This window comes from Micromys minutus (genome assembly GCF_963924665.1).
Source record: "Micromys minutus genome assembly, chromosome: 17".
In the NCBI taxonomy this organism is placed as follows: Eukaryota; Metazoa; Chordata; class Mammalia; order Rodentia; family Muridae; genus Micromys; species Micromys minutus.
In genome coordinates, this window is record NC_137952.1 from 54,262,969 (window position 1) to 54,280,335 (window position 17,367).

The 17,367-nt window shown below is 42.4% G+C and overlaps 1 protein-coding gene across 1 annotated transcript in view; it reads left to right on the forward strand.

Moving 5' to 3' along the window:
• Positions 1-526: 526 nt before the first annotated feature.
• SYNDIG1 (synapse differentiation inducing 1) overlaps positions 527-17,367 on the forward strand; it is a gene marked incomplete at its 3' end in the record, with an annotated part of 191,806 nt that continues 174,965 nt past the window's right edge. The window contains exon 1 of the mRNA XM_080931011.1: positions 527-645. The remainder of the gene's footprint in view (positions 646-17,367) is intronic.

Genomic DNA, 17,367 nt, shown 5'->3' on the forward strand with positions numbered 1-17,367 from the left:
CTCTGTCTCTCTGTCTCTCTGTCTCTCTCGTCTCTCTCTCTCTCTGTCTCTCTGTCTCTTTCTCTCTCTCTCTCTCTCTCTCTCTCTCTCTCTCTCTCTCTCAATCTCTGTCTCTCTGTCTCTCTCGTCTCTCTCTCTCTGTCTCTCTCTCTCTCTCTCTCTCTCTCTCTCTCTCTCAATCTCTCTCTCTCTCTCTCTCCTCCTCCTCCTCCTCCTCCTCCTCCTCCTCCTCCTCCTCTTCCTCGCGGCTACCTTCCCGGGGACCCACGGCCGCCTCCTCCTGCACACAAGTCGCCAGGCTCCGTGAAACCAAAGAGTGAAACGGCCTATCCCGGTTGACCCCTCCTTCAGCCCGCGCCCTTTGTGCTCCTAGAGACCAAGAGGACCGGGCTCCGGAAGGGTGGCGCCGCAGCCCTTACGTTCGGCTCCTGGGAACCGTGTGCTCCGGGCAGCCCCGGGCGCTGGCAGTGATCCAGGGAGGGAAGCAGCCGGGAAAGCGCCGCTTAGGGGAGGGCAGAAGCGGAGAGCCACGAGCCCAGGAGCAGAGACTAGCTCCGCACCGCTCCGCGCCCGGCACGCTCCCCGGCTCTGGAAACGCGCGGGGGACCGCCTGGGGCGCACCAGCCCGGTCACCTTGTCCCGGAGGTAAGTCCTGAGCGCCAGAACTGCGGGAGAGGACCCGGGGCCGCAGGAGTGGGCGGGGGCGGCGGGCGCGGGAGGATTCCCGGGCGCAGGCGGGCGTCCTGCTTTGCCTCGCAGCTCGCAGACCAGGCGGCGGTGGCGGTGTACCGGCCGCGGTAAGTCCTGGAGGGTCGAAGTGCCCGGACCAGGGAGACGTAGTGTCGCCCCGAGAGAGGGGAGATGGCGCCTGGCGGGGAAGATGCAGAGAGGACAGGAACTGGTACTAACGGCCCAGGCTGCAACTTGGCGCCTCGCCACCTCGGGTACCCAGGCAGCGTGAAGGGGCTGCTGTGCGACGTCGGTTAGATCTAGTGAATCTGCGTCCTAAGTTCGGAGGAGCCAGGCTGCCAGGGGCCAGGCCAGGGTATGGTAGCACCTAGGTGATACGGACCAATCCCTGGAGCTACCCAGCTGAGTCCAAGAGGGGCTGGCGAGCAAGGCATCTCCGGAGTGAGTTCCTCATGGGTCAGGAAAGGAAAGGACGTGGGGGGAGGGCGGTAGAAGAGAATGTAGAGTTCCGGAGCATCTGGATTGGGGTGGGTGGATGCACAATCGGTAATTTGGTCGGAGGACAGGACTTCTAGAACCCTTCACCTCTAGCCAGGAGGAGACCGGCTTTTACGAGCTGTCCGGGCCCTGGCAGCGCGACAGTCTGCAGCCACAGAGTCACCAGTTCTGGCGCCGAGATGAGAGCAAGCAGATGCGATAGAAGGGCTCAAATTCTAATTTTGTTGTCCTCGGGCGTGATTTTTACACTTTATTTGTGTCCTCTCTGTAAATACTGGAGAAAGAGTGAGCCATCCATGGAGTTGGACACTTTCCTTAAGAAAGGGTTTTGGACATTTGCCTGTTTTGTTGGACCCTAGCAGTGTTGTGGAGGAACCTTCAGTTGAGCTTAGGGGAAGTAGGAGAAAGATCGCTTGGCTTTATTAAAGGACAACAAGAAGGAGTCTTCTGCCACTCCTCAATTTTCTCTGGGGTCTTCTCATAACACAAGCGCAGGCACGCGCGGTACCTCAGATTTTAGGTGCGCACCACCCTCCTGCGGTGTTAGATGTGGAGGTGGCGCCTCTGCGCTGCTGCAGGCAAGAACTGGGTGGCCTGTGTCTTTCATAGTCTCACCAGGGTTTTTGGTGCAGCAAGCGGTGGACTCAGTTTAGCTGTTTGAGGGATGTAGGTGGCAGACTAATACCGAGGAGCTGTTTCTCAGTTTAGAATCGGGCAGAGGGACATGCTTCTGTGGGGCCCTCTTCTGCGGTGATAACCACCAGGCTGAGAACTGTAGCGCAGACCTGCAGCTTGAACGATGTGATGTGTGGGGGTGGGGGTGGGGGTGGGGGTGGGGTGGGGGTAACAGCCTCCTAACTCATCTCAGAGCCTGTCAACTTTTCTTTGTCAAGGTGTCTGAAGTTCCAGTGCTTGCAGAGAAGTGGCTTCAAAGAGGGAAAACTGGGTCCTGAAGGAAGTGTCTGTAGACTAGTGTCAGTTTGGAGAAGGGGAGAAGCTGAGGGGAATTTTCAGAGAAGCTGCTTATGCCTTTGGCCATCCTTTCGAAGTTTTAGACCACAGGTGAGGGGCCTGTGGATGTGTGAAGAAGCTTTTTTTCTCTCTTTGCTTTCTTTCCTTGAGCCTACTGCTCCTTCTGACCCAGCCCCCACTGCCTGCTTCTGCCAGAGAACTCATCCTAAATTAGCTGGCACTTTTCAGTAAGAAAGAGTACTGTGGTACCAGGGAAGAGGGAGTGGGAAAGCATTTCAAACTTCTATTACAGAAATTTTCAATGACATAGAAAGGTAGAGAGATGCCCTTGGCCTCCTCTCGTTGTTTCTCAGAGTCCTGGAGTCCTTATTTGGAAAAGACTTCAAAATCCATTCCCAAAAGGATGACTGTTTGAGGGGAGGAATATGCTAGCTTGATTCAGTTATTCCACATTATATGAATAAATCATAACATCACTTTGTGTTTGTAAGCCTATATAATTATGGCCATGTATTTATTATGCAATAATTCATTGGTTAAAATAATATTGTTAAATTGTACTTTAAAAATGAGCTAGAAAAGTAATATGTTTACATATGAGACTTTTGTGCTTGCTTCATTTTGGTTTTAACTTTAAGAAGAAAAAAAATCATCCCTAGCTGACTTTACCTGTCTGCACATGATTCTGTCTCTGAGAATGATGGCAGTTCATTGCAAGTTGGCCTGGCTATCATAAACAATTGCTGTGTGATTTGTTTCTATGCTGGATTGGATCCCAGGGCCTCACTTGCAAATGCTAAACAGAGCTATACTACTGAGCTACATTCAGGATCCAAAATATGACTGTTACTAATGATTGCAGTAGAACACAGATGAATGAGGAAAGATATTCTTCTCCCCATATATATCATAGGGGGGCTGGGGAGGAAGATAGTCTGCTACTCTTACTGAAAAAATGGAAGGCCATTGCAGGAGGAAAGACAATTTCATTTACTGAGGAAAATCGGCCTTTTAAATGTTCTATACTTGTCTACCTAGGGACTGAGCAAAATTTTGGTTGACTAGTTGCTTCAAAACAACAAAATGATTTTTTTCAAATGATAAAAATCTTTAAACCTCAATTTATAAGTTATAAACAATTCATTTCTTCCACATTTAACAGTGATATAGAAAAGCAACAATGGATTTAACTTGTCCTTCATATTAGACTCCTCAAATGAGTCTTATTTGTTAGGAAGCATTTGCTTATGTAAATTTTCTCTCAGAGACATATGTCTGCTGTTGTAGTTACAAGGCTCACTGAGAGTGCTGCATGCTCCACAGGTTCATTAGGAAATCTTGGCTGGGCATTCCTGTTTCATTCACTGGCTCCTTAGAGAGGGTGCCATGCCTGCTGGGATTTGGTACTCAGCATGATTTTAATACTATAGAGAGGTGTACCTGAAAAGGTTTGGAGAGTTAGCAGGAGGAATGTGTTCCCTTGAAGAGCCCCTTGGTACACCTTTAAATTTTCTTTGAGATAAATCTATTGCTAAAAATGTCAGCAGTGTTCCTGGAGCTGGGTAGACCTTGAAATACCTTTATGAAGAGCACTGTACAAAGGGATCCCTAGTTATCCTTTTGTTAAGTGATCATTGTCATGTAAGTGAACACGTTCATTATGTTCTTTCATGTAAAACTTTGGTACTTTTGTTTTATGCCAGTGCAGGCCTGTGCATCTCACTTTGTTCAAGTTTTTCTGCCTGTTGGAAGATGGAAATTCCTAGGCATAGACTGGCACAGTATTTCAACCTGTGGTTTGAACAGATATCACATTTTTAAAAACACTATGAGATGGAAGGATAGGGTTTCTACTTGTCAGAATCAGCTGATAGGAACAAATGAGATTATATTGGATGTTATATGAGACTGTTTTGCAGAAATATGCTTATGTGAGATTTTTTGGTGGGTATAGCTTGTGACCTAGTTACACTGTACTGGAGACATTGAGGTACAATGTCAAAAGTGAAAATATTCCAAACATTGAAGGCATGCTGAACAGTCTCTTACTCATACTTTCAAAATTGCAGTAATGAAGATCAGCTGGTAGTTTTAGATATTATTGTTTATAAGCATTCTCTGTGTAAGACTCTTGCATGTTTTCAATTATGACTGAGAGCTTGAAAATCTGTTTTAAAGAGGATCATGAGCAACTGAGCATCACTCTGCAACCCAGTTCCTTGGTCTTTGTTTCTTTCAACCAGATTGTGTGCTAGAGACAAAAGTCAGAGTAGCTCTTCTTTTTCCTGGTTGCCACTTTCTCCCTGTAGAACTTTCAGGGAGACCTGTGAAAAGGTCAGTGTTTCAAACTCTAGGCTTTACTGCAGGACCCTCTAACTACCTTAGAAAAATCTCTTAATTTTTATAAGATTTTGTTACTTTTCAACCACATTCTTCTCAAGACTTTGAAAACAAAATGGTCACTGTTTGCCAGAGGAAAGAAGCTACAGGCAAATGATGTGTTTGAGTCTTATCTTAGTCAGTGAACTCTTGCTGTGAAGAGACACCATGACTTGACAACTGTTATTTTATTTTTGGATATTCTCTGATTTACATTTCGAATGTTATCCCCTTTGCCACTACTTTCATCTTCCCTCCCCTTCCCCTTGCTTCCATGAAGGTGCTCTCTCTCTCTCTCTCAACCACCCTCTCCACCTCAGCACCTTGGAATTCCCTTACACTGGGAAAACTTGCCTTCACTAGACCACAGACCTCTTATTTGTACTCTCTTTGGTTGCCCTTTTAGTCCCCTGGGAGCTGTGGAAGGTTTGGTTAGTTGATATTATTGTTCTTCCCATGGGGTTATAAACACTTTCAGCTCCTTCAGTCCTTTCTCTAGCTCCTTCAATGGGGTCCCCGTGTTCAGTCTAATGGTTAGCTGCAAGCATCCTCAACTGTATTTGTATGACTCTGGCAGAGCCTCTTTGGGGGCATCCATATCAGGCTCCTGCCAGTAAGCCATCAGCAACAGTGCCTGAGTTTGGTGGCTGCATGTGGGGTGGATCCTCAGATGAGGAAGTCTCTGAGTGATTCTTTCTTCAATCCCTGCTCTTCTATTTGTCCCTGTATTTTTTTCTGTGAGTGTTTTGTCCTTCCTTCTAAGAAGGACTGAGTCATCTGCATTCTGTCCTTCCTTCTTTTGAGCTTTGTAAGGTCTGTGAATTGTTTCTTGGGTATTCAGAGCTTTTGGGGCTAGTATCCCCTTATCAGTGAGTGCATACCATGAGTGTTCTTTTGTGACTGGGTTACCTCACTCAGGATGATAGTCTCTAGTTCCATTCATTGGCCTAGGAATTTTATGAAGTCATTGTTTCTAATAGCTGAATAGTACTCCATTGTGTAAATGTACCACAATTTCTGTATCAATTCCTCTGTAGAAGGACATCTGGGTTCTTTCCAGCTTCTGGCTATTATAAACAAGGTTGCTAGGAACATGGTAGAGCATGTTTCCTTACTATATGTTGGAGCATCTTGTGGGTATACGAACAGTTGTTAATAAAGCATTTTTTGGGGGTCTTGCTTACACTTTCAGAGGTTTAGTCTATTATTATCATGGAAGGGAGCATCACTGCATGTAAACATGGTGCTGGAGCAGCTGACAGTTCTACATCCTGACCCTCAGGGAGCAGGAAAAAGCCTGCCCCCAGTGATATACTTGCTCCAACAAAGTCACATCTACTAATCTTTTCAAATTTCAGCACTCCCTAAGCATTATAAAAGCCTATTGAAGGCATTCTTATTCAAAATACCACAAGTGTTAACTGAATATTTCTTTGGGCATGTGTACTGGCTGGTTTGCGTGAACTTGGCACAAGCTGGAGTTATCATAAAGGACCCTCAGTTGGGGAAATGCCTCCATGAAACCCAGCTGTAAGGCATTTTCTCAACTAGTGGTCAAAGGGGGAGGGCCCAGCCCATTGTGGGTGGTGCCATCCCTTGGATGGTAGATCTGGGTTCTATAAGAAAGCAGATTGAGCAAGCCAGGGGAAGCAAGCCAGTAAGCGACATCCCTCCATGGCCTCTGCATCAGCTCCTGCTTCCTGACCTTCTTGAGTTCCAGTCCTGATTTCCTCTGGTGATGAACAGGGATATGGAAGTGTAAGCTGAATAAACCCTTTCCTCCCCAACTTGCTTCTTGGTCATGGTGTTTGTGCAGGAATAGAAACCCTGACTAAGACAGCATGCTTGTGTAGTTACTGGCTAGATGAGAACACAAAATGGTCAAGTTTGCCTTTCCTGTATCTGCATCTTAAAACTGTTGGTAGCTCTGAGTTTCAGGAGGACAGATCAGTTCTCCCACAGGAATATGTGAGACACATGTCAGCAGTTCTGTGGGCTAACAATTTTTAGAGACCATGGAGGAGAACCACATGAACAATAGCATTTATGTAGTTACCTTAACTAAAAGTGGATTTCTGTCACATTATAAGATAAGCCATTATAAAGCAAATTTTGTACAATAAACCATGTGGTTATGTTGTGACTTATGTTGTGCATATAACAAAGTCTAAATCATCTTAAGCTTGCAGGTGACAATCTATTAAATTGCTAAAAAATAAAGTAAAGCAAGGTACTAAAGAAAATCAACAAATGAACATGGGGATTGAAAGAACCGAACCAAATAAACACAATTAGAAAATATCACACACATGTTGGGGGAGGGCAAGAATATAAGCTAGTTCTGTATCCTCTTATAATCAGTTTAACTCCAGGGGCTGAAGTAGGGGCCTTGTAATTTCAAGGCCAACCTAGGCTTACAAGAAGTGTTTATGGCCAACCTGAGCAACTTAACTTATCAAGAGCCCATCTCAAATAAAAAGAAAAGGAACTGAAGATATATTTCAGTAGCAGAGTGCTTGTCTAGTATACACAAGGCTCTAGCATCACTCCCCAGCACCACAAAACAAACAGAAAGCACAGAGACAGCTTTGGAACCTCATTTACATAAAACAATGTATAGAATCCAGTTAGTATTGCTACAGGGATGACCATTTTGCTGCTGAAGTGCAAATGTGTTTAATGTGAATACTTTTGTTGGCTTTTAGTTCCTAGCTGGGCTTCAATTATATTATAGAACACTTTGGGTCTGTTACTCAGAGAGAACACTCTGGTAGAACCTGAGATCCATCTTTTAGGAAAGGAATTTTACTGTTGAAATTCATATTTTGAACAATTACAATGTTCCATTTGAATCTATCATTTGAGCTACTTGGGCTACCATTCAAATGTGTCTCTACCTGCTATCTCTCTTTTTCTTGGTTCATAGTATTTATATCTTACACACATATAAACAAACATCTTTCAAACACTTAGTACCACTACGGTTCCGTATTACTGCATCAACTTCAAACACACATCAGAAAGCAGGATGCAGTGTTCTCACCTCCAACACATTTGGGATTCTACTTTCTCCTTAGGATATTAAAGCAGTGGATGTTATATAAACCTATTCTTCCATGGTGTGTATAATATGCATTTAAAAATATTTCTGTGAGCTGGCCATCACCTAGTGGTGATGACTATGAGTTAGAGGAGGTTTAAAAAAGTGGATTTATGTCCCAAGATGAATTCTGGAATAGCACTGGGACTAGTACTATGTTGAGAGGGGATCTACTAACTCAAGCTTTACTAGATTTCTAGGATACCCAACTTATCCAACTTGACCTGCAGAGTCTAAAAATACATTTAGTAAGATGCAGACATTTCTATACCCACCTTCACTTCCAAAATTTGAATTTTAGCCTGTCTCCCTTATATGTTCTTCCTAAAAATTCCCGTTTATACTAGTTGTACTCACCATGAAATATGAGTGCAGGGGCTTATTGTGCTGAGGAGATGGGAAATTTCACAGAAAAGCACTAGCCGTGTGTGATGTCTGAGATGGATTCAGCAGGGTCTGGCTAGAGCTTGCAACTCAGACATTCCTAGATAGACTTCAGAACTGATTATATGCTCTGCATGACTCATAGAGGTTTCCTGAATGCACAGTAACTACAGTGAGGATCTGTAGGCCATGTTCTTCCTGGACCCTAGCCTTGATTTATCCCTATCTTATTATGCCTTGTCCCTGCTCCCATTTCTTTCCCCCAAACCCCTACACAAAACCAGGATCTGGTTGATTAGTGTTCAAACTATCCCATACTCAACCCCCATGTATTCAGATCAGTAATTTCAGTGCTTTGAAATATAATATAGTTCTCTAAATTTCTTAATGGAGAGTTTTATTTAAAGCTTATTTTAAGTACAGAAAAATAAATGAGTTTATTGTTTCCGAGTCCACTCTTTCCCTTTCATTTACATTCTGAACCTGCTCTGTGTATGTACATATTTGGGTATGTGAAAATGTGGGAATGTGTGTGTATGCTGATGTGTCTTCTCCAACAGCAAGGGCTACATGGCCTGCAGTACAGCTGTCACTAAGAAGCTCAGTACCACAACATGTTGGGCCCCAAGCCACCTTCTTTGATCCCTTTGTCCAGGTACTGTTGTGCAATGCTTTCTGACACCATTACTAAAATGACTGCTCCTACTGACTGAAATCTTGGCTGTGAAAAAGTGCCCCAGGTGTGTTTTACAGTATTGCAGCTTATTCCAGATCCATAGGGAAACTATTTTTGTTTACTCAGAATATGTAGAATGCTGAAGCTCCCTTTATTGTTGCTCATTCTCCAAGTATTTTTTTTTTTAAGAATTGCACGCTTAAGGATCTTGAATTACTGAGCTTGTCTCCACCCTACATTTCAAAAACTGTCCTAATTGATGTGTACTGCATACCTTCATGGCCTGGGACAAGGAAATGCTGGTGCAGAATGACTAGAGCACTATGACCTCTCTCCATCTATGCTTAGCCATGACCTAGCCTCCAGCACTATCTTTTTTATTAGAGTACAAGTGTTTTCAAGTGTGCAGGATTTCTGTGACCTCAAGATTCCATTTGGCAAAGTTTAAATGGTGACACTTGCTCCCTACCTTACTGGTTGGTCATTTTTGTTTCCTGCATTAGAAAGTTCCTCTGTAATCCATTGACACTTTGCCCTCACCCCATCCTCAAAAGAATTTTGCACTGTCTGTCTCCAGCCACCAGGTAGGATCCTGCAGAGTTATCCAGGTACACTGAGACCCAGAGGAACCAGAGACATAGATAATCCTAGCTGGGATATTTGGCCCAGTATACCTCTGCCTGTCTTTTCTTTTCTTGTTCTCTAGCTATTGCAGTGACCTTCAGAGGCTTGCCTGACTAAGAATTAAAATATACAACCAATTTAAAGCTTATCTTTCCCTGGTTTGAACAGACAGTCTACCTGGCAGGTAACCTCAGTATTTTAGTGTCTGTTATTCCTATCCCTCTAGCATCAGGACTCAGGAGTGAGTAATAGGTTATGAGCAATTAGTTTATTTCTTAACTGGTAACTATTCATCTCTTCTTAGCTATCATGTCCCCTCTGTTGGATACTCAGATAAATAGTGGAGATTCTTCTATCTAGCCCAAAGGCCTTCCCACAGCACCATCCTGCTAGGAAGTTTTGCCTCTAGCCCTGGACCTCATAGCCTTAGCCTTGTCTGTTGCCTTTACATAATGATGTACCCAGCTCTAACAGACACTTCAAACCGAAGACTGATGTTCCTAGGATTTTCTGTTGTCCCTAGGGGGGGAAAAAACAGTCCCACCTCTTTATACATTGTCCTCCATCTGGAATATATTTCTGTCTTCTGGATGAGGGTTGAGGCAGCTGTGTGCTCAAGAATGTGTATGAAGGGACTTCAGGATTGGCAATGTCAAAGAAGTGGAACAGAAATAAGTATATTGTGGAGAAGATGTATGGGTGAGTGGTGCCACAACAGGGTCATGGTGAGCCTTGAAAGGGTGCATAACAAGTGTCTTCTTCATTCTCAGAACTACAATGCCTGACAATTATTTTGGTATACAGGTGAGGCTCTGGGAGATCTTAGCTTTTAAATAGAAACTGAGCTTTTTAAGGAGCATTGTCCCGAATGAACTAATACAGAGCAGTATGCTGGTCCATGATGGGCCTCAGTTACTGCTTCAAGGGTGAGGATCTTCCAGACTTCAAGTGTTTCTGACCTATTTTTCTAAACTTCAGGGCCTTAGGGTTTGCAGTTAGGCTGGAATGAAAATACTAGTCTTTTTGTTCAAAGCCTCACTTCATAGACACATAGTTTTCTCTGGAGATATGTGGATGACTTCTTTTGACTAACAGATGAGCTGGTGGATTTAGGAAATGTAGGCATATCTGAATGGAGGGGTGAGATCAAAGCTTGTGTAGCTTGTTTGCATCATGCTATAAGTATTGGCACAGACAAACTAACACCAACTTCAACTCTTAGGTCGTTATTGATAGTGATGCCTCTTCCTGACTAGATGGTAACACCAAGGAGGGAAGGGGGATGAACAAAATAAAAGGGGAGATGTGAAGTGTGCCTCTGACTCCATTTGGTTTTCCTGGGCACATTCTGGAGATGCCCATTTCACACCTGGCTGCTTGGCATGACCAAGAGAGCCAACCTGCTGTCCAGCCTTATGTTTCCAGAGTAGTGTACTGTTGCAGAGGCCCATCTTTAAAGTATACTTGCTTTTGTGCCTGTCTACAAAGACTGTGTCATCTCACCCTGCCATGCTTGGCTGCCCAGGCCTCCTGATATTGCTGGAACCTACAGTAAATTTTACAACAGTCATACATCCTGTGCAAAAGGCAAAGAGATTCATACTATTCTGCCACATGGGAAATCCTAAGTGGAGCAAAGCATATTTAGGTTACTTCTCTATCTATTCAGTTTGGATAGCTTTCTAGGGTACAATGCCTTCAGCAAGTCTACAATTGAGACTGGGGATATAGGCAAGGAATGAATCAGGTATTCGAGAGTCCAGGAGAGCCAAAATCGCCTGCAAAACATCCAGGCAGCCAGAGAGGAGATTCCTATTGCCACCAATGGTATAAGCCCCAGAAGAAAAACAACTTAAACTAAATAGGTCTACCCTTGATTTTGTGTTGCTGTTGGCATTAATCTTTTCCCAGAGGATGGAAATGTTTTGTTTTTTACTTTTTGGTGGTGGCTTGCTCCTGAGATTTTTGGTATGATGATGATGATGATGATGATGATGATAATGATAATGATAATGATAATAATAATAATAATAATAATAATAATAATAATAATAATGAAAACTATATTTGAAAATTGCATATTAGTTACTGGCAAATAGTTGACAGGCTATTCAGATAATCTACTGATGTGTAACAAACTTCCCCTATCTCCATTCTCATGGTTCACTATAAGGATTTGAACAGAGGTCCAGGGAGAACATTTATCATCCTCTGTTTCTTCCCAAACATCTGATATCAGAGTGTATTTGTTTGCTTTTACCTCAAAATTGGGCAAAGCACCTACATGTTTGATCACTGAGCTTGCTGACAGAACAGTAGCTTTGAAGTAGTTGATTTCCATGGGTTAAAGATGATGGCACATAAACAGGAAGGTGGCAGCTTGTTTTAACTATCTCTAGTTTATACTATGTCAGCTCCATCTTGTTCTTCTGGTCAGTGGCAAGACTCTAAGCCAGCCCAGACTCAAGAAGAGGCAAATTGGACCCTTTAGAGGGCTTGCAATTACAGTCAATCTATCATGAAAAGAAAAGACAGATAAAGCACCCTCAAATATATTCCTAAGAGCCCAGTGCTAGGGAAGGCAGTAATGGAACCTAATAGAAGCATGGAACATGTAGGAAATAAGCTACTTCACTAAAACATGATCACATCTCCCTCACAGTATCATGACACATACTGAGGGGACATAAGCTAACAGTACTTAATATAAGATGTTCAGATGGTATAATTTTATGTAATTTGGGTTTTGCCAAAAGAAAAAAGACTATATTAAAAACTGTATGATCTTAAATATTAGAAACTTATTAACAAATTTTTCTAGTTTGTCTGTGTGTTTGTTTGCATTTTTGTTGTTGTTACTTGATACACTGTCACCCAAACTTCGAGCCTGTGGATCCGAGGAGCAGAAATTTGAATAAGGTTCAAGTGGATAGAGCGTATAATCATATAATACACAGTTTCTGAGGAGTGTGATAATTCCCATTACAATAATCTCTAAAAGAATATAAGAAGGATGTATAAAAGTATATAAAAAGAAACCTGGATATGTCTAGCCTCTGGCTAAATACCTTAGCATTGGTAACTATGAAAACCATTAATAAACTAAATTTGGATTATGCATTTTACATGAAGAATTGAAAGCAAGATTTAAAACATATAATTAATTAAAATGCACTCTTTAAAAGTCCTGTTTTAGCCATGCTGTATTCCCTTGCTCTGTGCCAGGATAATACATTCACTGTGTGCTTCACCTAGGCACAGACTTCCCTCCCAAGAGAGCTGTTCTGGGTTCCTCAACACTGCAGTCAGAAGGCATCTCTCTGCTTTGAGTGGGTGTGTGCCATCTCTCTGTGGTGGCAGACTTGGCTCAAGCTCCGCAGCAGTGGAAGCACTTCTATAACAGTTTGCTCACCCTGCATTTCTGGGTGGTGGTAAAGCTCAGAGGCACAGCTGAGAAGAATGAAGAGCACTCAATGCCTGGAGTGTAGGCTACCTTGTGCTGCCCTGAATGCACATGTGTTGAGATAGGTAATGTTGGGCCTCTGGACTGACCCAGAAGTAGAATGCTGTGTCAAGAATCAGACCTATAGATTGTGCTGGACAGAGGTAAAAGTCCAGTTTTCTAAGGCAAAAGGAAAGGGGCAGAGTTAGAGTTTAGAGAGTCTGGATCATGTGAAATGTAGACATTGATGTGACTTTAGTTTCTATTTTGTACTAATAGTGTGACTCAGGTTTATGCGACAACATGAGAAACAAGTGAAGGGAGACAGTTCCCACCCGGAGGCTTTGGGGTGCAGAACAGGGCTCCGCTCATCTGCCACCTGGCCCAGCAGTTCCCAAAGATAAAGACTGGTGAGAAGGAGATCCGACTAGCCAGGGGGCAGAGAGATCTAGGCAAGGGCACACTGAAAGCACGCCCCTGCCCTGCCTGATCCAGGGACTAGGAACCCAGCATTCAGACCTCTGTGCCCACCTGGCGGCTTTGGGGCGCAGACCAGGGCTCGGCCCATCTGCCACATGGACCAGCAGTTCCCAAAGGTTAAGGCCTGGTGAGAAGGAGATCCGAGCAGCCAGAGAGCAAAGAGATCTCTGCCAAGTGCACACGGAAAGCACACCCCTGCCCTGCCAGACCCAGGGACCAGGAACCCAGCATTGGGACCTCTGTTCCCACCCTGCAGCTTTGAGGCACAGAACAGGGCTCAGACCATCTAGCACCTGGACCAGTGGAGATCCAGGGACACAGACCAGGTACAAGGGAAAGAAAGGCAACAACATATCACTGACAACAAGATGGCAAGAAGAAAGTGAAAGAGCATATCCCAAGGAAACCAAGACAACCTGGTAACACCAGTACCCAGCTCTCCCATCACAGCAAGCATTGGAATGCCAAATACTCCTGAAAAAGAAGACACAGACTTAAAGTCATACCGCAAGATGATGATAGAGATCCTTAAACAAGAAGGGGAGGCTGCTCTTTAATAACAACAAAGACAAAGAAAAAAGCCCACATACACATGGAAACTAAACAATGTTCTATTAAAGGATAGCAGGGTCAAAGAAGAAATAAAGAAAGAAATTAAGGATTTTCTAGAATTCAATGAAAACGAAAACACAACATACCCAAACCTATGGGATGCAATGAAAACAGTACTGAGAGGAAAACTCATAGCCCTGAGCGCATCCAAAAAGAAACTGGAGAGAGCATACATCAGCAACTTGACAGCATAGCTGAAAGCTCAAGAACAAAAGGAAGCAGATACACCCAAGAGGAGTAGATGGCAAGAAGTAATCAAACTTAGGGCAGAAATAGACCAAGTAGAAACAAAAAGAACCATCGAAAGAATCAACAAAACCAAGAGCTGGTTCTTTGAGAAAATTAACAAGATTGATAAACCCCTAGCCAGACTAACTAGAGGGCAAAGAGAGAATATACAAATTAACAAAATCAGAAAGGAAAGTGAAGACATAACAACTGAAACTGAGGAAATTCAAGAAATCATCAGATCCTACTACAAAAGCCTATACTCCACAAAGTTGGAAAATCTGGAGGAAATGGATGAATTCCTAGACAGAAACAAGATCCTAAAGTTAAACCAGGACCAGGTGAACCATGTAAATAATCCCATAACACCTAAATATATAGAAGAAGTCATCAAAAGCCTCCCAACCAAAAAAAGCCCAGGTCCAGATTGGTTCAGTGCAGAATTTTATCAGACATTTATTGCGGACTTAACACCAATACTCTCCAAACTATTCCACAACATAGAATCAGATGGAATACTACCTACATCATTTTTTGAGGCTACAATAACCCTCCTTTCTAAACCACACAAAGACCCTACAAGGAAAGAGAACTTCAGACCAATCTCACTTATGAACATTGATGCAAAAATACTCAACAAAATCCTTGCAAACTGAATCCAAGAAAACATCAAAATGATCATTTACCATGACCAACTAGGCTTCATCCCTGGAATGCAGGTATGGTTTAATATAAGGAAATCCATCAATGTAATCAACCATATAAACAAACTAAAAGAAAAAACACATGGACATCTCACTAGATGCTGAGAAAGCATTTGACAAAATTCAACACCCCTTCATGTTAAAAGGCCTGGAAAGATCAGGAATCCAAGGTCCATACCTAAACATAATAAAAGCAATATACAGCAAAGCAACAGCCAACATCAAACTTAACAGTGGGAAACTTGAAGCAATCCCACTAAAATCAGGGGCTCGACAAGGCTGCCCAATCTCCCCCTACCTATTCAACATATTATTGGAAGTTCTGGCTGGAGCAATTAGACAGCAAAAGGAAATCAATGGGATTCAAATCAGAAAGGAAGAACTAAAAATGTCACTCTTTGCAGATGACATGATAGTGTACTTAAGGACCCCACAAATTCCACCAGAGAACTCCTACACCTGATAAACAACTTCAGCAAAGTGGCTGTATATAAAATTAACTCAAACAAATCAGTATCCTTCCTATATTCAAAAAACAAACATGTGGAGAAAGAAATTACGGAATAGATACCCTTTACAATAGTCACAAAAACTATGAAATACCTTGGTGTGACTCTAACTAAGCAAGTGAAGGACCTGTTTGACAAGAACTTCAAACCTCTAAAGAAGAAAATTGATGATGATGTCAGAAAAAGGAACGATCTCCCATGTTCATGGATTGGAAGGATCAACATTTTAAAAATGGCCATCCTACCAAAAGCAATCTACAGATTCAATGCAATCCCCATCAAAATTCCAACCCAGGTCTTCATTGAGTTGGAAAGGTCAATGTGCAATTTTATCTGGAATAACAAAAGACCTAGAGTAGCAAAATCCATCCTCAACAACAAAAAAACATCTGTGGGAATCACTATTGCTGACCTCAAGCTATATTACAAGGCAATTGTGCTGAAAACTGCATGGTACTGGTACAGAAATAGGCCCATGGATCAATGGAATAGAATAGAAGATCCAGAAATGAGCCCTCATGTATATGGTCACCTGATTTTTGACAAAAGTAGCTGTAAACATTCAATGGAAAAAGGACAGCCTATTCAACAAATGGTGCTGGTCCAACTGGCACTCAGCATGCAGAAGAATGAAAATAGACACTTCCTTATCTCCTTGTACAAAGCTCAAGTGTGAGCGGATCAAAGATCTCCACATTAAACCTGATACACTGAAACTATTAGATGAGAATGTAGTGAAAACCTAAGAACACATAGGCACAGGAGAAAATTTTCTGAACAAAACACCAATGGCTCAAGCTCTAAGGTCAAAGATTAACAATGTGACTTAGTGAGATTGCAAATTTTTTGTAAGGCTAAGGACATTTTCTAGAAAACAAAACGGTAACCAACAGAATGGGGAAAGATCTTTATCAACTCCACATTAGATAGAGTCCTAATATCCAAGGTATACAAAGAACTCAAAAAGCTAGACAGCAGAGAATCAAACAACCCTATTAAAAAATGGGGTACAGAGTTAAACAAAATGTTCTCAGTTGAGGAAAATCGAATGGCTGAGAAACATCTAAGGAAGTGCCTGACATCCTTAGCCATCAGGGAAATGCAAATCAAAACAACCCTGAGATTGGACCTCACACCAGTCAGATTGGCCAAGATCCAAAACTCAGATGTCAGCCGATGCTGGTGAGGTTGCGGAGAAAGATGAACACTTCTCCACTGTTGGTGGGGTTGTAAACTGATACAACCACTCTGGAAATCAGTCTGGCGATTCCTTAGAAAATTGGACATAGTACTACCTGAAGAGCCTGCTATTCCACTTCTTGGCATATACTCCAGAGACACTCCAATATACAACAATGATACATGCACCACAATGTTCATAGCAGCTCTATTTATAATAGCCAGTAGCTGGAAAGAACCCAGATGTCCTTCAGTAGATGAATGGATACAAAAATTGTGGTACATTTACCCAATGGAGTACTACTCAGCCATCAGAAACAATGACTTAACCAAATTCTTAAGAAAATGGATGCATCTAGAGAATATCATCTTGAGTGAGATAACCCAGTCACAAAAGAACAGACATAATATGCAGTCACTGATAGTGGGATGCTAACCCCAGAGGCTTGGACTGCCCCAGAAACAACTCACAGACTTTGTGAAGTTCAAGAAAAAAAGAAAACAAAACAAAACCAAAAAATAAAAAAAAAATAAAAAATAAAACATCATGCTCAATCCTTACACACCAAGAAAACTCTGACAAATTCTGGGTTACATCCTGTTTTACATGTACTTTTTGCTCATTGTAACTAGTAAGACCTTAATGCAGAGTATCAAATCTTAAAAAAAAAGAAAAAAAAAAGCCAAGCACTGACAAAAATATATTTCTATACATTTATGCAAAAAATTTTTTTATTTTATCTTTGTTTTGTAAAATATCGTTTAAAAAAATAAAAAAACGAAAGCTACCTATTTCCTTGGCAAAATTAAGATCTTTTCTTTGAGAAACTGTGGATGTTTGTGCATTCTATGTATCACCATGAGTCTTATGAGAATAAAATTTAATAAAT